The sequence below is a fragment of the Pogona vitticeps genome, chromosome 10 (assembly GCF_051106095.1).
Source record: "Pogona vitticeps strain Pit_001003342236 chromosome 10, PviZW2.1, whole genome shotgun sequence".
NCBI classification, from domain to species: Eukaryota; Metazoa; Chordata; class Lepidosauria; order Squamata; family Agamidae; genus Pogona; species Pogona vitticeps.
The window spans coordinates 9764452-9786178 of record NC_135792.1 but is presented as its reverse complement, the minus strand read 5'-3'; positions in this window follow the sequence as shown (position 1 = coordinate 9786178).

Here is a 21727-nt window from a genome sequence, read left to right as displayed (position 1 = left end):
GGATCAAAACACTTTTAGGATGTTTTGCTACGTTACAAAAAAAAAAAAAAGGAAGATCACTTTTCCTGCATTTAGGAAGCTTGCCTTTTTGAGCAAGTCAATGCAACAAATCGACTTAAAGAGTTGGCGTTAATCCCGCTTAAGGCAAAGATCCGTATCCCCTTTCACTTGGTGCCCTCGGCCATGGCCTTGACATTGCATTCATACAAGGGAAGGAGATAAATGCACAACACAACAGCAGTGGTTTCAGGGTTCTTTTCTCATTTTGCAACGATGACTGGAAATATTGTTGCAATCAAGGTCAACTGCATGCCAGTGGGAAAAAATTTGCAGAGAAAACTGTGAAAGAAAAGGAAGGAAAGAAAGAAAGGCCCCCAAGGTGGTATAATAATCCTTACAAAGCTTGATTTTTCTTTTGGATTCGTATGAGAGCGTTGCACAGTTTGAAACTACAGATTTATATGACACACAGATGAAATTAAAAACAAATTAAAATGTTAAGAAACATTAAGATAATTAGACTATCTTCGACCAGAAGCAGGCTACTTCAATAGCATTAGCTCAACCATTAGCTAAATCTTTTGTACATGTGGTAGGGCGTAAGATGCATGCACATAAGCACTGCATTGATTGAATTTCTCCATAGTCATGGAAAAATTGTCCGATATCCAAGTAGCCCCATTCTACTTGATTATTCTTTGACCTTCCTATGAGCCTGGTCTGCCCTGGAACTCTGCAGCTTGCCCAAGGCCACACAGACTGGATCTACTTGAAGGAGGACAGTGGGGAATTAAACACACAACATCTGGCTCTGCATCAGGATAGCTAAACCACTGAGCTATCCAGTCAGCTAGTTAATTTATGTTATATTTAACCATATGCTTGGTCACCAAAAGTGATCTTAATCTATGTGGGTGAAAGAGGGAGCTATTGGAAGAGGGAGAGGTTATGTCATTGCTTCTATACCAAAATGCTTGATTTATGTCTTTATTGTGTAGGAAGAAAAGTGTCCACCATCTCGGAAGGCCATTTACCTCTTTGATATGACATGGCTGATATGAGGTAGGGTTTGAAAATTTGTGGACTTCCAGATCAGAGCTGTCAAATGCACACTTTTTATCTGCACTTCTTTGGCCCCTCCACAGGGTGAAGTGATTAATTTGCCAAAAACCCAATGCAGCTATCTTAAGCCACTTCACAATAAAGCAAAGTGTGCTGCTTACATACCATCCCATAGTGCTTAAATGTCTCTCTGGGTGGTTTACAAATGAATTATGCAGGCTACACATTGCTTCCCCACCATCAATCTGGCTACTCAATTTACCAACCTAGGAAGGATGGAAGGCTGATTCAAACTCAAGCCAGCTACCTAAGCCCAGGATCGGACTCAGGTTTTGAGCAGAGTCTTCAGTGCAGTACTGAGTTTAACCACTGTGCCACAAGGCTCCATAATATGGGAAACAAGCTTCTTTTTGGTCACACATGCTGGAAACCAGGGATGTTGCCAAGTCTTTGGGTCCGAGTCCCAAGTCGGATTTTGAGTCTTTGATAGCAATTCCCAAGTCCCTATTAAAAACAAGCTTTCCTTCTCCAGAAAATAGGGAGGGGTGGGTGGGTTCCAAGTCCCAAGTCAAGTCCATTAAAAAAACCTCAAATCGACTCTGAGTCATGTCACTGGTGCAACTAGATCCAATTTGACTGTGAATCCCTTAACTCAAGTCTCCATCCCTTTTTTCGTGCAAGCCAGAGTGATCCTATCTGCATGAAAAAAAAGTAGAAGCCCCTAACAGAAGTCAGAAGGTGTAGGCAGGCGCCTTGCGGCACCCTGGTTAAGCTGCTGCGATGTGTGGCCTGCATCATTCAATTGTAAACCACTATGGAGTGGTATATAAGCATACATTTTGCTTGCTTGCTTATTTGTTTAAGGAACACTCTGTGGACAATTTGTTTCACTCCAGCAACTGTGCCATGTACTCACTGTCAAAAAGAGGGAGCCTACCCATTCCCACAGCGATTCAAACAATGGGATAAAGGCCTGTCCGATCGCATCCTAAGTCTGGACTGCTGGTACAGTCCAAAGACAACCGGAAGCCATGGATTCCTCCACCAAGTACAAATCTAGCTGCACTTTCTCAGCTATGATCAGGAGAATCATAGAATCACAGAGTTCGAAGAGACCACAGGGGCCATTGAGTCCAACCCCCTGCCATGCAGGAGCTCCATTACTGCACTCCCGAAAGATGGCCATCCAGCCTCTGCTCAAAAACCTCCAAAGAAGGAGACTCCACCACACGCTGAGGCAGCATATTCCATTGCTGACCAGCTCTGACTGTCAGGATGTTCTTCCTAAGATTCAGGTGGAATCTCTTTTCCTGTAGTTTGAAACCATTGCTCCTTGTCCTAGTCTCTGGAGCCCTGGAAAACAAACCTGTCCCCTCTTCAACATGACATCCTTTCAAATATTTAAACATGGCTATCATGCTCCCTCTTAACCTTTTTGTAAGGCTAAACATTCCCAGCTCCCTAAGCCGCTCCTCATAGGACATGGCTTCCAGACCTTTGACCATTTTGGTCGCCCTCCTCTGGACCCGTTCCACGTTGTCAACATCCTTCTTGAATTGAGGTGCCCAGAACTGGACACAATACTCCAGGTGAGGTCTGACCAAAGCAGAATAGAGTGATACTATCACTTCCTTCGGGGAAGGGGTGGCGTTGCGAGTTAAACCACAGAAGCCTCTGTGCTGCAAGGTCAGAAGATCAGCAGTCGTAAAATCAAATACACATGACGAAGTGAGCTCCCATCGCTTCTCTCAGGTCCTGCCAACCTAGCCATTCAAAAGCATGTAAAATGTGAGTAGATGAATAGGTACCACCTCAGTGGGACGGTAACGGCATTCCGTGTCTAGTCACGCTGGCCACGTGATCACAGAAACTGTCTACGGACAAAACGCTGGCTCTGCAGCTTGGAGACAAGGATGAGCACCATGCCCTAGAGTCGGACACGACTGGACTAAATGTCAAGGGGAACCTTTACCTTTACCACCATTTCCTTTGATCTAGACAATATACTCCTATTGATGCAACCAAGAATTGCATTGGCTTTCTTGGTAGCTGCATCACACTGCTGGCTCATGTTCAGCTTGTGGTCTACCAAGACTCCTAGATCCCTTCCACAGGTACTCTTGCCTAGCCAGGTGCCTTCCATTCAATATCTGTGCAGTTCATTTTTGCTGTCTAGGTGTAGGACCTTACATTTCTCCCCATTGAAATTGATTTTGTTAGTTTTGGCCCAGAACTCTAATCGGTCAAGGTCATTTTGAATTTTAATCCTGTCCTCTAGGGAATTCGCAACCCCTCCCAATTTGGTATCCTCTGCAAATTTAATCAGCACACTCTCTATTCTTTTATCCAAGTCATTGATAAAGATGTTGAATAGCACAGGGCCCAGAACAGAACCCTGAGGCACCCCAATGGTCACCTCTCTCCAGGATGAAGAGAAGCCATTGGTGAGCACCCTTTGGGTTCAGTCACTCAACCAATTACAAATCCACCGAACAGTCACACTGTCTAGCCCATATTTTACTAACTTTCTTGCAAGAATATCATAGGGAACTTTGTCAAAGGCCTTACTGAAATCAAAATATGCTATATCCACAGCATTCATCTATCAAGCCTGTAACTCTATCAAAAAAAGAGATCAGATTAGTCTGGCATGACTTGTTTTTGAGAAACCCGTGTTGACTTTTAGTGATGAGCGCATCGCTTTCTAAGTAACAACAGTGTGTTTAATGATTTGCTCTAGAATTTTTCCGGGAACTGATGTCAGGTTGATGGGGCAATAATTATTTGGGTCTTCTTTTTTTCCCTTTTAGAAGATAGGGACAACATTTGCCCTCCTCCAGTCTGTGGGGACTTCTCCTGTTCACCAAGAATTCTCAAATATTATTGCCAATGGTTCCGAAATTACTTCTGCCATTTTTTGTAATATCCTTGGATGTAATTTGTCTGGCCCTAGAGACTTGAATTCATTTAGAGTAGCCAGGTACAGTATTCCTGTACTACTTTTCTGCCTATTCTGTGCTGCATTTCCCCCACTATATCACCTGCTCTTCACCCCTCAGGTTGAGCACTATTTTCCTTTTTTTGGAGAAAACTGAGGCAAATAAGGTGTTGAGAAGTTCAGCCTTTTCCTTGTCCTCTGTTAGTATCTTTTTTACTCCCAGTTGTCATGATTATCCTGGTCATCAATGAATTCTCTGGGAGAATACCTCCACAGAGGCACTCAGAGCAAAATGCACGGAGAAATGTTTGACCCTTCTCCAGTTATTCACAATATTTATATTTTTGAGAATGTCTCACTTTCAGCACAAGGCAAAACTCTGCTGAGGTCCACCAACCATAAGGACAGCTCAAAATAGCCAACAGTGTCAACCGTAAGTAGAATAAACAAACTTGACAGTGTAAGCCCTGGCAGTTGTTTCATTTTTTTTTCTCCCCCTCAAGGCTGTAAACATCAATACCAGTCAGAAGGAAAACTCTTGGACAATGGGGTCCAAAAAGAACTGAGATCTGCCAAAGATGAGAGAGAAAATAAGAGAACGAGTAGAGTGAAGTCAGTGTGCCATTGACACACACTGCGTTAAACGAATGCACTTCCACACCATTCTCAGCTGTTGCCAATGTGGTTTTCAAGTCCCACGATCACATCAGCAGCTCCTCGTGTGCTCAGATGAAAACACGGCCCATGGAAGGTCAAACTGTTTTGACAACGGCAACCGAGAAGGACCGTTCAAAAGAGCAGCCACTGTTCAGCAGCATCAGTGCCAAACATGTTCACTCCCACTTAGACTAGACAGAGACAAACGGGTGTGTTCCTGATGGGGGACTGGGCAAAGCCTGCCCAAGGCATTCTGCTGCCTGAGGCAGGACGGCAAACGACATGTTCCCAAACCTGCAACTAGTCAACCTGTTTCCCAGAGCAGAACATCTCACATGTTGGAAGCACTGCTGTGCTTTTGGGGCAGTCAAAATCAAGGCTTGAAAAGGTTACTTGCTGCTGGACTGCAACTCCCAGAATCACCCAGCCAACAAATTCATGGTCCAATTTTCTGCCGTTTCATGACACCTAAATAATCTGCTGCCCCTTGAACTTACCTGATCAGATCTGATTACAGAAGCCAAGTAAGGCTGGGCCGGGTTCTTACTTGGATAGGATCCTACCCAGGAATAGCACAGATCTCCTGGTGAAAATCCGGCCTGAAACCCTGGGGAGCTCCTGCCGCTCAGAGCTGACAATACTGAGCTAGAAAGACCCTGAAGTGTCTCATTCATTAAAAGGCTTCCTGTGTTCCTTTCCATAACCTCCGTAACTCAGGCAGCTGGACTTTTGCGGCTATAGGGAAGAATGTAGGTAGCCTTATAGTGAATGAGACTGAATGAACAAATTTGTTTGCTTGAAGATCCATTCCAGGCCCACACGCGCACACACACACACACACAAACACTACGTATGTTTACTAAGTCCCATAACACAAATCAAATTGCACATCTTACTTTATCAGTCAAGAAAATGATTACACGCAACAAGCATGCCATTAGTTTATATTCCTATACTGCACTGTATACTGTCATACAGAGCGTTTCAAGACGGTAATTCAAATACACAGCAATGAAAAATGATCACTAACCATGTTAACACACCAAAACTTGTGTGCACTTATCAAATACTTTTCAGAGGAGAACAACTTGGAAAAAGCAACTATAATACGAAGTTGGAAAGATGGATTATGGGACACTTGTCTTTCTCCAGTAACAAAAATACAGTTTGTGTAGAAGGGAGTTACTTTTTTTGGACTACAAGTTACAGAATTCTCCAGCAAATCTGTAGTCAAAAACAGCACACACACACACACCACCTTTTTCAAGCCTTGTGAAGAGAATGAACAGTTAATCACGAGTAACTATGTCGTGATTATACCAACTGAGAGAGGGGGGAAAAAACACGCTTTTCCATTGCAGTTGAGATAACACTTGGAAAACTTTCAGAGACATAAATCTGCCTACCTTGGGGAATACACAACTGTACTTTCATCGTGTGGATTTTAATGTGCTCAAACAGAATCACAGCAAAACATGGCAATGGAGCATAAATGCAATTGTAAACACTTGGCGCATTTGCATTTTTAATCAATGCCTCCTGTAACATTTTTCCCCTAGTTGATCACACAGCTAGCTGGCAAGCCTCTGAGATGAGACTGCTCTGTTCCCAATGACAAGACGATCATAAAAAAAGAAGAAGAACTGAGACAACATGTAAGGAACATTTGCTTTTTTTAAAAATGCAGATAGTGGCTTATTGTGCATTTTTCTAGGTTGCTATTAACCTAAAAAGCAGACTCTTCCCCATTCTGAAGGCATAGTTGGCAGAGCTCAGAACATTATTGATCAAAAGTAACTTCGCCTGTTGCTCACTACTTTGGGCCAGCAAGATATCATTACAGTTACTGTTACCCCATCTGAAAAAGTAATGTTACTGTTCTTCACTGGTGGAACAGCTATAGGGAAATACATGAAAATGGTCACTGGCTTCCTCAAGCAGCCAATTCTCTTTACTACAGAAGATGTAGTACTCACTTATGTGAGTAACCAAGGATGGAGCTGACTCTCTGGCATCTCACTTAAACAAGGTCACTTTTCCTGCACATAAATTAGCAGTCAAGTATATGCCTGCCTAAGCCACGAATATTGCATTTACAGTCAAGGGGAAACACTTTAACTGTTTTAGATGCACTGAATGTTGTATGGATGTGCTTTGTTGTACACCTACTAGAGATGGTTCAGCAGTTTGTTTTTCAGCCGAACGGGTGTTCAGCACTTCCCAGACCTGCCTCCTCCAGCGGCCACACACTCCGAGGCAGTACACAGAGGAGGCAGGGCAAGGAAGCCAGAGGGCTGCCTCTAAGTGGGCGACCACTGGAGGAGGCAAGGCTGAGAAGCACCGAACACCTGTTTAGACAAAAAAAAAACAAACCAGCATGAATTGCCAAATCGGCAGTTCATACCCATCTCTAACGCCTAACAAATAATAATAATAATAATAATAATAATAATAATAATAATAATAATAATAATAATAATAATAATAATAATAATAATAATAATAATAATAATAATAATAATAATAATAATAAATACCCATGGAATGCCTGTTCTTCCCACCACAGGTGAGAGACATGATGAGTAACTAAGAGACACACATTATCATTACACTGAGAAAGGGGTGAATTGCAGTTACAGTTGTTACAGGCCCAAGGGTAACATTGTACCACCGCATGACCACAAAAAGTAATGCATTACCCAAAGTCATGTGTTACAAGTAACATGTTGCTTCCAAGGTCACCTCAGAGCCCATGGATGGTTGCAATAGAACTACTGCATAATTTCTAAAAATGAAATTCCTGAACATTGGAACAATTCTTCAGTCTTGAATCATGAGAGCAAAATTTTGAACCCAAAACTTAAGATCTACATTTTGGATGTAAAGTTGTAGCTAAAAAAGGTGACCTGTCCAGTATCTGAGTCTTGCTTGTATCTGCCTTACCAAATATGAGATCTCATGAACTCAGAAGCAAAGCAGGATCAGGCCCAGCTAATGCTTGGTGGTGTCGTCTGCAATAAAAAGCCAGGAGACCAGGATTCAACTCCCCATTGGCCATAAAGCTCACTCTGTGATGTTTAGCTAATCAATGTATTCTCGAAGGCTTTGTTGTAGGTTTTTCAGGCTGTTTGGCTGTGTTCTGGAGGTTTTTCTTCCTAACATTTTGCCAATCTCTGTGGCCGGCATCTTCAGAGGACAGGAGTCAGAACTCTGTCTGTGTTCTGGTGTAGTGTGTAGGATAGTTGAGTATTTGTATCTGTAATTTCAGCTTTTTTATCCTTCAGATGATCTGTCACTGTGATTGATTGGTGTCGTTAGCTAGTCTATTGTGTGCAGCGATCACCAGTCCTTGTGGCTAGGTAGAGTTCATTGACCTTTTCGCAGGCTGTATTTTGCAGGCAGATCATTTTCCCCTTATCAGGACAATACACCCATAACAAAAAACACCCTGATCCCCATAACCATCCAATCTCCTGAAAAGGACAAAAAAGCTGATCCCACAGCTACAAATACTCAACTATCCCACACACTACACCAGAACACACAGAGTTCTAACTCCTGTCCTCCAAAGTTTTACCTAATCACATTCTCTAAGCCTGGCCTACATCATCCACTTGTTGTGAGAATAAAATGGAGGAACAAGCCACCAATACTGCCTTCAGTTATATGGGACTCCCCAAGAGTAAATCCCATTGAATAGAGTATGTCTGAAAATAGGATTGTGCTGCTTTTACCATTACATGTCAATAGATTTTGTTTTCAAATCCCATTGCATATCAACTAGTGGACACGGAATACTCCAGTATGCCAACCATGAAACTCAGCCATTCATCGTGTCAGCTATCAAACACTAAATACTGTTATGCATCCATTTTTAAATATTGCATCCAGAAGTCAAATACTAGGGAGTGCCAAATACTGATGTAAATGTTTTGGGAATATTTGCCAAAAGTTCAAGCGGTCTGTGAATATGTAATTATTCAGCACTGACCTTTGCAGACGGGAATCTAGTGAGCAAATTCATTTTTACTCTCATGATTTTTGAATCTATCTTTCCTCCTGTTTCTCAAAAGACTGGTGTGAATGGTGGACTCCTAATGGTTACAGAAGGGATGGTGTTCCAGGTCAAAGGGTGTACTCCAGAGTCTACGAAAACACACCTCATACTGGTCTGAGTGCCTATTCTCAATATGTTTTGGCCCATGGCAGCCATACTATTTTTTCCATCAAGCAGGAGTAATTTTTTGGGGGGGGCAATGGGGGCAACATAGCATACTGTGCAGTAGAAACAGTTTGATACCATTCTAACTCTCTTAGCTCTGTCCCAGAAAATCCCAGGGTTGAGAGTAGTGTCTATGGATAGATGTTTTGTGCTATCAAGCCTTATAGCAACCCTAATGGGATTTTCAAGATGAGTGAGATATTTAAGGAATGAGTTTACCTTTGTCAGTCACATCTCAGTGAGTTTCCATGGCTGAGTGGTGTTTTGAACCCAGCTCTCAAATATTAACCCATCATTCTATCTACTACACCACACTGGCTATTAACAGTTGGGTGAGATCCTTAAAAACGTCTGCTAGAGGGCTCTAGTGCAGTGGTTCTTAACCTTTGTTACTCAGATGTTTTTGAACTGCAACTCCCAGAAACCCCAGCCAGCACAGTTGGTGGTGAAGGCTTCTGGGAGTTGCAGTCCAAAACTCCTGAGTAACTCAAGGTTAAGAACCAGTGCTCTAGTGCATTCTCCTCCACTAAAGAAGAAAATTCAAAGTACTGCATTAAAAATGACAGCTCCCAAGATTCCATAGGATGGAGTTACAACCAAGAAAATGATGTCAAGCTGATATAACTGTGCAGGGCAGATACTGCCAAATATTTGATATTGAGCTGAGCCTGTTTTATTCAAGCACTGTGGAGGTTTTCGGAACAGTCATTTGATCAAAGCAACTTTCTCAAAGTTATAGCAACTTTGCAAAGAAATTATTTCATCAAAGTAGCTCAAGGGTATCTAATCAGGTGCCTTCCAGACAATTTAGACTATAGTTTCTATAAACTCTGACCATTAGACATGCTGATTGGTCCTTAGGGAGGTTTTAAGCCCAACATCTGGAGGGATCCAAGATGGCCATCATAAGTGATATCTCCATGTTCCCATTCATGCATCTCATTTTTAAGATCATTCCTTTTTAAATCTATGTATCTGCATTTCATCTTTTAACATTAGTATTTTTATTTGGATTATTAATTTTAATGTTAACTGGCTGCCAACAGAAAATGAGGTCCTTGTATGATTTTTTTAATCAATTAAAATGTTCACATTTTTCTTTTAAAAGAACAAGATGGTTTATGTTTGTCCTTCAAATATTAATGTTATATATTTTCACTTGGATTTCTAAGAGCATACAGCATTCAAGGATAACTGTAGCACAGGATATATTTCAGAGTACCAATGCAAAATGTTGCCTATAAAAAGGATGGATAGTCAGCATTAAGACTAGGTTTGAAGTCAAGGAGGAGGACAATTGTCACAAACATGTTTATCAGCCTCAAAACAATGCAAAGCAAAAAGCAAAATGTGCTGCTTATATACTGCTCCATAGTGCTTCAAGCACTCTCTGGGCAGTTTATAGGTTAATTATGCAGGCTACACATTGCCCTAATTTCACCCGCCAGCAAGGTTGTGCTCAAAATCCTGCAAGGTAGGCTTCAGCAAAATGTGGACCGAGAACTCCCAGAAGTAACAGCTGGATTCCGAAGGGGCAGAGGAACAAGAGACTAAATTGCTAATTTGCACTGGATTATGGAGAAGGCCAGAGAGTTCCTGAAAAAAATCTACTTCTGCTTCATTGACTACACAAAAGCCTTTGCCTGTATGGACCACAGAAAACTGTGGCAAGTTCTTAAAGAAATGGAAGTGCCTCACCACCTTATCCATCTCCTGAGAAATCTATATGTGGGACAGGAAGCAACAGTTATAACTGGATATGAAACAACTGATTGGTTCAAAATTGGGAAAGGAGTATGACAAGGCTGTATGTTGTCCCTCTGCTTATTTAACTTATATGCAGAATACATCATGCAAAAGGCTGGACTGGAGTAATCCCAAACCAGAATTAAGACTGCCGGAAGAAATCTCAACAACCTCAGATATGCAGATGATACCACTCTGATGGCAGAAAGTGAGGAGGAATTAAGGAACCTCTTAATGAGGGTGAAAGAGGAGAGTGCAAAAATGGTCTGAAGCTCAACATAAAAAAAACTAAGATCATGGCCACTGGCCCCATCACGTCCTGGCAAATAGAAGGGGAAGATATGGAGGCAGTGACAGATTTTACCTTCGTGGGCTCCATGATTACTGCAGATGGAGACAGCATCCACGACATTAAAAGACACCTGCTCCTTGGGAGGAAAGTGACAACAAACCTAGACAGCATCTTAAAAAGCAGAGACATCACCTTGCCGAGAAAAGTCCGCATAGTTAAAGCTATGGTTTTTCCAGCAGCGATGTATGGAAGTGAGAGCTGAACCATAAAGAAAGCTGACCACCAAAGAATTGATGCTTTTCAATTGTGGTGCTGGAGGGGACTCTTGAGAATCCCCTGGACTGCAAGGAAAACAAACCTATCCGTTCTGAAAGAAATCAACCCTGAGTGCTCATTGGAAGGACAGATCCTGAAGTGGAGGCTCCAATACTTTGGCCATCTGATGAGAAGAGAAGACTCCCTGGAAAATACCCTGATGTTGGGAAGGTGTGGAGGCAAGAGGAGAAAGGGACAACAGAGGACAAGATGGATGGACAGTGTCATTGAAGCTACCAACATGAATTTGACAAAACTCTGGGAGGTAGTGGAAGACAGGAGGGCCTGGTGTGCTCTGGTCCATGGGGTCACAAAGAGTCGGACACGACTTATTGACTAAACAACAACACATTGCCCCCCCAGCAAGCTGGGTACTCATTTTACCAACCTCAGAAGGATAGAAGGCTGAGTCAGCCTTGAGCCGGCTACCCGGGATTGAACCCATGGTCGTGAGCACAGTTTTGGCTTCAGTACAGCAGTTTAACCACTGCACCACAAGGTTCTTCAATTGGTGATTTTTCAGAGATAGTTGCACAGAGCACGCTAATATTCATCTGAAGCATGGCCCAAATAGTTGGTGCACTGTCTTCTACCTCCTGGAGTTTGCCAATGATTTTTCCTTGGTTTGGTCCACTTGTGTAGTCAAGCGTTCCATCTAAATCCATTTCATTCAAATTCAGATATGATCATATTTAAAATATGATCCATGATTGGCTGGGATCACTCTTGAAATACAAAGGGAGCCCAAATCATCAAAAGTGGCCCAAACATATAGGGATATAAATATGAAACTAATCACATTACGTTAATTACCTACAGAAGGCATTTTAGGAAATATCTCTGAATTCTTCCAAACAGAACATGTAAAATTGTTTTGAAGATGACTTAATAGAAGAACATGCCAATGTCAACCACAACTATACAGTCATAGGATAAAACTCTGCTATCCAAGAGTATCATCTTTTCACTGCCCAGTTATGGATGACTTCAGCACATCATTTTGTTCATCCTTCTCAAAGGTACCTTTGGAAGCTTTGTTCTTAAAGTTCTATTTTTGCTCTGCAAATCATACCAGAGAAATAGTCAGCACAACATATTCGCAAAGGCTTTCATGGCCAGGATCTAATGGTTGTTGTGGGTTTTTTGGGCTCCTTGGCCATGTTCTGAAGGTTGTTCTTCCTAAAGTTTTGCCAGTCTCTGTGGCCGGCCTTTTCAGAGGACAGCACTCTGTCAGCACAATGTTTGTTAGCTTGAGCACTCTTGAATACCTAACAGGCTATGGCACTTTGCTATGATCTTGCTACCACTGAGTCCCTGCTCATTACTTACAAGAATTGCACCTTCATGGAATGTTCAGAAACATTATAATTGCTCATGGAGGATGGAAATGTCAGCAACAGGAAGTTAGCAAGCAATCCTGTTTGTCTCAGGAAACTGGAGGTCCAGTTGGACTAAGAAAAGCCTCACATTGGATTGAAGAATAGGAAAAACTATGTGCTCTAGTAAAGCCATTTGAAGATTTTGGAGCTGATGGGAAACATGAGGCAGGTAGAATAACATAGAGGAATCCCAAAGGAACTGGGTTAGACAATGAGCTAAGAATTCCAGTACAAGGCAAAATAGAGAAATGATAGCAAAAGGGCCAAGGGAAACCTTAACATAAAAATCTAGTAATATAAGAACTTCTGGGCTGCCACACATTTCTGTTCTGGGCTATAAATGATCACATTTTGGAGTTTTATTTGCACCCTCAAATGCTGTCTGTAATTTGAGTGACTAGAAGGGACTTTTTTAGGCTGGGGCGATTGTATGTCTGTCCAGCGCTAACCAATCATTCTTTTCATGCTTTTGAAATTCAAAAGAGAGAACCACCTCTCTGCTGAATGTGCTATCTCTCTTTTTCATCAGCTAGCAGCAGTTGTTTGTCCGCTATTGATCTGTTCAGTTGGTTGCTAATACATATGCAGTAAAGAAAGCAGGTAGACACGGCTGTAATTTCAATCGACTGTAAGTAAAGAAACTTTTTAAATTCATTCTCCTCCAGATGTCTCAGAGTGAATTGTTGAGACTCTAAGTGTCAGTTGATAATAAAGGAGTGGACTCTTGGGAACTTGTATCTCTTCTCATCTGTGGATATCTATACTTCTACCGTGTGCCAAAAATTGAATTTTGCCAGAAATTCCAAACTCTGCAACAAATGATACAAGCTTAAACCTCAGAAGATATGAACAACATTCAAAATAACTTTGAAGTATGAAAACACGAGCCAGAACTAATAACATAAAAATTTGATAGAGACAAATGTAACTCTTTTTTTATTTATTTAGACACATTCAAAAAAAAAAATCAAATACACAAGTATTGGATGGGGGATACATGGCTTAGAGTACTGAAATGAAAAATATCTCAGAATTATAGCGAAGCACTGTTTGAACATAAGCTAGCAGGGTCATGTGGCTGGGGGGAAAAGGCTAATGTGATTTCAAGCTATATAAATAGAATCATAGGATATGCCCAGATGAGGCTTTTACTGTGCAATTGAACTGCCCTGTAAATTGCATTCATGGACATTTACAAGAGTTCTAGACAATATTTTCAATTTGCTGCCTTTCTATGCTTTCTCTTTTCTTTTTCCATTTTTTCTTACAGGAAAAGGAATCCAGAAAGGGAGTGGGGAAATCGAATAGCTGTACAAGTATTTCAATTATGTGGTGTCTTCTCTGGGGAGCGCCATAATTTCCAAGCCATGGAAGAAACACTTCTATGTTATTCCGCACTAGTCAGACCTCACATTGAGAGTTATATTCAATTCCAGGATGAATATATTGGAAATATATTCAGAGGGTGGCAAAAACAGTCAGAGGTAAAGAAAATAAAACTTATTGGGAAAGCTAGGAGCAACTGGGTGTGCTGAGACTCAATTAAAATTTGAGGGTCAAATCACTCATCCAATGAACTGTATTATTATATTATGTTTTTTCCTTCTAGTCATGTAATTCCTTCAAAGCTCCTGACTTGAGTCGTCAGTCTTGCAAATTAAGCCCATGTTTATTTCCAAGCAACCTAACAGAAAGCAAAAGCATAGAATGAGCAAAGAGAGCTGTGCTTCTAATGGTGTGCTAAACAGTTTTAGGAAAGGGAAGTATAGGATATACTTCAAATACCTAAACAGCCATCAAGACAGGAAGACTCGATCCTCTGAGTTCTAGCCAGAGAAGGCTGGATTTCAACTAAACTTCAGAAGAAACTTCTCAAGAGTAGGTGTAGCTCATTATTCCTCAATGGAAGAGCCTTCAAATGTTTGTTTGTTTGTCACCTTTCTCCTTAAAAATGACCCAAAGTGATTTGCATCATTGAAGTACAATATTTAAAACTAAGAACAGTAAGCATACAAATACGTACTAGAAAGGGTCAGATACCACACTACAACCAGGTAAACAACAACAACAACACATTCAAAGCAGTAAGGCAGAACAATCTGATTAATAACCCCACTCAGGCATCTGGTCACGGAGAGAAAGCTTGCCCGGAGAGAAAGGTCTTTGCCTGCCTGTAGAAGGACAGCAAAGATGGAGCCAGCCTGGCCTCCAGTGGGAGGGAGTTCCAAAGTCTGGGGGCAGAGACAGAGAAGGTCCTCTCCTGTGTCCCAGTCAAGTGCACCTGTGACAGTAATAAAGGGAGATCGCTTAGACCCAAGCAACCAGGGCTGGCTCTACCATTAGGCAGAATGAATAAACCATCCCAGATAGCACATGCAGAGGTATGAGAAACATAAAAAAAGCTGGGTATACCACACAGCCAGACCTGTGTCCCCTTAAGCTAGCCAGCCACCCTCCATTACAACAAAGAACACAGCACAGATTGGACTGCCAGTCCCATCCGCTTTGGTAGAGCAAACGGGACACTGTTTAATTCTTTACCATCAAGATGCAATTGGGCCAGCTCTGTGGGCAACTCTTTATTGGGTCTGGGCCTCTGGTTTGAATCAAAGAGGGTATAGTAGCCCCCCAAGGAAGCATGTTTTTCTTTCTTTTTTAAAAAAAATAACTTTTTCCCATTTTGCAGGAATAACAAAAGTACATTGCATCCCAAACTGGAAAGGGAGAAGCAAGTAGCTGCAGGATGAGGTGGCGGCTGTGCTCTAAAATCACCTTCAGGTAAGGCAGAATAGTGTTGCAGAGTTTTGTATTTTGGGCCAAATTATTTTTGCTATGCAGCAGAAGTACAGAGATAGAATAGCTACAAGTTCCACAGACAGTCCACCCCTTTCTCATCTTCTCTTTAACTGGCACTTAAAGTCTTAATAACTCACTCTGGGACATCTATAGGAGAAAGAATAAAAATGTTTCATTACTTAACACAGCTGTGAACACAGCAACAGCAAACTAACAATAAACTGAGTTCAACAGACTAAAAAGAGGGGAAAGGAACACTCAGCAGAGAGACAGGGCTCTCTTTGAATTCGGAGATGGGAAGAAACTGGATAGATTGATAGTCAGTCACTCCAACCTAGAAAGGTCCCTCTCAGTCACACCTACTAGAGGCGGGATGCGAAGTTGTAAAAACTCCAACAAATAGCTTGGTTCTACTGTATATAACTGGAGGCTTTCAGACTGCCTAATTCTGAGCACCCGTAAAGAGTCAGGCCTATGGAAAGAGCGATCACCCAAACCAGCTAGAGTTGTAGTTGTTTTTCAGTAGATGTATTATTTGTGCATTCCTGCACATGCTCAGTTGTTACTTTGGAACTTTCCACTGGAAGCTATAAAAGAGTAACCTGTTGTATTATTTAGCAAGACTCACTATACACACATCTGGTGTGCATGTGTCAGTGATTGTCTGCTTTCGAAAGCAATAAAGTTTATTCCTATTTTACTTATATCATTCACTCTGTGTCCTGTTTTGCAGCCCCCCACCCAGCAAAACTAGCTAAATTTCTCAACACTTTTAATTTTGCAAATTACTGCTTATTTATTTACTGATGCTATGATGCCTTTCTCCCGACAAGGGACCCAAAGTGGCCCACAGTGGCTAAACTTATACAACAATTAACAGTTTTATAAACACCATATTAAAAGACAAATACGCATTACAATTGAAATATTTAAAAACATTTGTGATTGAAAATGGATTTTCCCTACTTTTATTGGTGGCTAAATAGTTACTACTGCAACGCTGGAAAGACAAATGTACACCTTCTCACTTATGATAGTTTAAGGACCTTGCAGGTCTTTCAATATTGAAATGCACGGAATAGAGAGAGCAACTTTGTTATGAATACTTATCTAGCCATGCTGTCCTCTTTTATTGCAATTTTTCTTTAGATTTTTCAGTGTCGTGCTTTTATTGAGTTTTGAGGTTGTTGGTAAGGTGTTATGTTTTGTTTTTGTCTTTGTGTCTGGGGTGATTTATGTACCATAAACATTAAATTTAAATGAAAAGTAATGGGGAAACAGATCAGATCACCAACCCCCCATGGATGTATGTCACTCTGTCAACCAGTGCAAACTCGGTGACTCAGTTATCAGCCGGAAACACAATGCATCCATAACCAAGGTAAATTAAAGACTGGTTAAACCCAAAGAGTATGATGCATTGCAGTTAGCGCAGAAAGGATGCTGTTTAAATTCTCGTTGCATGACATCTCGAAGAACTGAATTGGGTTTGATGAAATTGAAATTACAAGCATAAAGCTTGGATTTCTTTATGGAAGTGGGGCTCCTGCCAATGAAGCCATCCCGGGCCTGAATTATTACCAAACAAGTTTGAGACAGCGAACAAAAGCAGGTGAGATTTATCAGGTACATTATCACGTATTATTTACCCCAAGTGACATTTTAATAGCTCCGGAAAATATGAAAAAGCTAATGGAGGATTTTCATAAAACCCGAGCGCACATTTTGCCACATGCCGCTCTGAATACATAAATTTATGCTTTGTCAATAGTAATGAGACACAGAGTGCCGGAAACCCGCTGGGCTTGCTTACACTTTTGTGGGAGGGGGTGGAAGAACGTACATGATTTAAGGTCTGCGCACCTTCACCTCCAAATTTGTTACCCAAATTGTTTCTCTCTTATTGAGTTCAGACGTGAAGCAAACACTCAGCTTGGCCATCAGGTCTCCAGAAGAGCTGGCAGCTTGTAGGGCTGGCTCTGCCATCAGGCAAAGGAGGGCAACTGTCCTACTGGGGGTAAACGGTGGAAGGTCCCCTAGTTTTCCTTCTGAGTCCCCGCGTCCTCCGCACTGTTATAAGACAGCGTGCTGAATATAGCGTGTTTTGCATTCCCTAAATTATACTGCTGAGCTCACTGGTAGGGTTGGCATATCTCAGGGTACCAGGTAGAGTTTTAGGGAGTTACTATGTTTTGGTGGGTCTCAAGGCAGGAAGAAAAAATCTTGCAATGAATGAAGCAGGAGGAGGAGGATGTGAGATATTTGTGTCTGTGGCCTGGTACAGCAGCGCAGGAGCTGGGGAAAAGCTCTCCACGGAGTGGCAACGAGCTTTCCACACACTCCGCCAGTAATGTAAAGTCTGGAAAAAATTCCCAATGTGTCTTAAGCTACACAAGGAAGCACAGGCTGTGAGACTTAGCAGATGCGACAGCAAGCAGTGCACTAAATGTTGGGTGCCTTTTGCTGCCCTGCTGGGTACTGAAAAACTATATGTAGTCATAAAATCATGGAATAATGGAGCTAGAAGGGGCCGATGATGCCATCGGGTCCAACCCACTGCTCAGTGCAGGAATCCAAATCCACACAGATTGGATAGATGGTTGTCCTGATTTTTCTTGAGTGCCTCCCATGTTGAGTACTCACCGCCTCTGGACGTTCCATCGTCGTACTGCTCTAACAGTTAAGAAGTTCCACCCACCCATCTGCATTCTCTCTGGGTCTCATGTTATCCAGTTCACTGGGTTCTGGGGTTATTTAGCTGGGTCCCTCAGCTATCCATGTTCACCTTCTGGACTAGAAGCCGTTTCGATCTTCAGCCTCCTTTGCCTGTTCTGTCTCTGTGATACCACAAAGGGCCGAGTCGTGACATCATAGGGCCCATTTCTTGGGCCCCAGTTTTTGGCCCTGACAGCTCAGAAAGGAGGGATGCTGCTCACATGACAACTCTGTTTAAAGGAGCTGGAGACCGCCATGGAGATAGCAGGGATCAAAAACGGGACCTTTTGCATGCAAAAAGACAAGAAAATCCGTACAACAGAACTGCTACTTTAAAAGCAGAGAGCCAATGGGAAATGGAGAGAAACAACAGTCGGAAAGCTACTTTTTAAAAAGTAATGATATTGTTATAACTCCAAGCCTCATCCCAAAAGTAGCGATTTACTTGCCATGGTTGAAATTTTAATGGTAACCTTTTAATTTCTTTTTCTCAAAACTAAGTATAATAAAATAGTTTTAAACACCCACACGTATGCACACACACAAGCATCTGAATATTAAAAGCCTGGGACACAAAACACGCTCTACTCTTGTATTGTGCTGTTGTATCACCACTCACAACAAAACACAAGGCAAAAGTATGAGAAACATACTTTTATGATATATATCATCAATTGCATTAAGATAAATATGGAATGGAAAGTCAGATCTAGGACAGTCAAGGGCAGCATATCCACTGCTAATCATCATCATCACATGCCATCAAGTCAACTCTTATGGTGACCCTTTCCAGGGTTTTCCAGGTAGAGGATACTCAGAAGTGGTTTTCTCTTCCCTTCTTTCTGGGGAAGCCCTGGCCCAAAAGGCCACATAGGGCTGGCTTTTCTCCCAGCATGCACGTTGGGGAATCAACTCCCAACCTCTGGCTCCACAGCCAGATACCTAAGATGCACCCAAATTCCGCATGAGAACTCATTCCAAGAGGATGACGGCTTCTTCTTTTCAATAGATCAAAAGCATCAGCCTAGCCCTCCTCGGCAGTCTTATACATACATTACGACATATAGGCCATTCACAACTATAGACACTGAAAAACAAATAGAAGAAGCCTTTAGCAAAGGACCGGTCAGTGGTACTGAAGGAAGAGAGGATAGAAAGGATGAGTTTAGCTAAAAAGCTTTCATAATCCCCTTTCAATTTTAGTAACCCATGGAGCAGATTGCACATTTTAAATATATTCTGGCCTCTTAAGTGTTCTTTTCTCATTTGTGGCCCAATTTCTGATCTCTTCTGCTCAACATTTGACGTGTGGCATCGTCGGAGACTTCCGGTTCTGCAAGATTATATGTGAGCTAGACCACTAAGTCTACCTTTAATATCCAAAATCTGCACCAGTGTCTAAAGTTCCGTGCCCTGGGCTAAGATCCTGGCAACAAAGGGCATGGAGATAAATCCAGTGTTGTCTCGAGTAGCCGGTGGTTGGTGCCAGGCTCTGCAGATCCTTCCCTTCACACTGGAGTGAGCCAGTAAGGCAGTGGTTCCCAAACTGTGTACCCCAGCACCCTGGGGTGCTACCCAAAGCAGCTGGGTGTGCAGCAGAATCCTCAGGCCAGGCTCTCTCCCCCACCCCCGGTTCTTTGCCTCCCCTGCTTAATACCCACCATCTCTTAAACCTGAGGATTGTTCCCCATTTGGGTTGTTCTAAATTAATAAAGGCCACGTGGCAAGGCAGATAAGGGTCCAATTCTCTTTGCCGTCTATGTTCTGCTGCAGTTTATGGCGATAAAGCCGAGAAATTAAGCGCTGCATTTGTTTTTAATAGAATTGTTTTGGGGGGAGTTATGAAAGAAATAAATTGAGACGATGGGAACAAACAAACCAAGTCTGTGAATTGCCCCCTTTCACGGAGCTAATTTTCCTGCTCATCACACCCACCCGCACGTTTATCGAGATAGTGCTTTTGGTGACGGTTAAACTACCTTCTACTGGGAAATAGATGGATGGGTTTTGAACTACTTCTGTGGTTTGCTTAGTGCTTTGTCAGTAAAATTACAGTAATATCTCATGCCATCTGTCCCATTCCCTTCCCACAGCAGGAGTCATCTTCAGCTATAAAGTTGCAAAGTTGGATTTAAATCTTAAATAGTTAGCATGCAAGGATGCAAGCAGTAAAAAGAAGAATGTTCCGTTCAAGGGAAAGGAGGGGAGGCTGAAAGACAGTGCATAAAGATGAGCAATATGGTTCACTTTCCATCCAGTTTTCCCTTTTAAAAAAAAAAAAAGTAATAGTAGTAAGTAAGCTTTTGGGACTCAACTCTTTGTTTGAAAGTGGATTCATTCTAGCAACAGTGCTGTGAAACACCTTGCGTGTTTAGCCAGAATTGATGGTTCCATTGGAAAACAAAGACCGATTCCTTTTGCCACAAGCTTTCAGAGGAGGGACCCTGTTGCTCTGTATTCTTTTGCAGGAAAAGCCAACAAGAGCTACAGCTGAGGAAGCAGGCTGTACTCTGGAGACATTTGTGCCAAATGAAATGTAATAAGTCCATGAGACATAAGGGGCCATGAGACTCTTTGCTGCTTCTAGCACGGGATGGCCGTTTCCCCTGCCTGAAAGGGAGCTGATGATTAAAGACACAGAAAGGGGCTTTATGGCAAATCAGACCATCAATACATCTAGCCTAGCTTTGATAACACTGAAGACCAAAGCAGGTCACTGGGCTGGAGATGCAGCTTCAAAACTCCTCCGTTCACAGAGCTAATGGGGAACCAGAGCTTATTGTCTCCATCTAAGGACCCATCATCCCACAAAAGCAAGGTAACTCACTACTGACATTGTCATGGAAATCATTAGAGCAGTGGCCTCCAACCTTGAGTCCCCAGATGCTCTTGTACCATGACTCCCAGAAATCCTGGCCAGCACAGCTAGCTGTGAAGGTCTTTGGGAGTTTTAGTCCAAGAATATTGAGACCCAAGTTTGGGAACTACTACTGCACACTACAACAGCCATTCTCAGCGGGGACCACATAGTCCTTTGGAGGACCCTGGCACATTTGACGAGGGCCACATACTGAAAAAAAGTGAGAAGTTTCTGAAAGTTATCTGTTTCTGTGGTGTCCTTGTTTGACAAGGGGCCTTGGAACCATGAGAAGAGCTCCCGAAAGGACCACGTCCAAACAAAGATTGAGAATGACTGCACTAGAGGATTATCACACATTATCTATGGCTTAAGCCAGCTCCTTTTCTAATTGTTAAGTCAAACCTGGTAGCAGCTGTCTTGGACATTGGGCAAGACTCTTACCACAGCCACCAGGAGATGGCAGGATTGGCATGGGCTCCATTAGTAGGAGACAACCTCCTTCCCCAATGGTGTGACTAGTGCAGTTCTGTGGTTATTCCTAGAGCAGGCGGCAAACAAGAGTTCCCATCAGACAGGTTCTGGTGTACTCTTTCCCAGGCTGAGAGTGATGAGATCCTCCATCAAGAACTCATAGGAACATAGCAAAGAGTGACAGACCATTATTCTTCAGTGTTCTGCTCTGGCACATTAAGTGCTTCCCAACACACCCCGAAACACCAATCCACCAGCCACCACCCATGAGGTT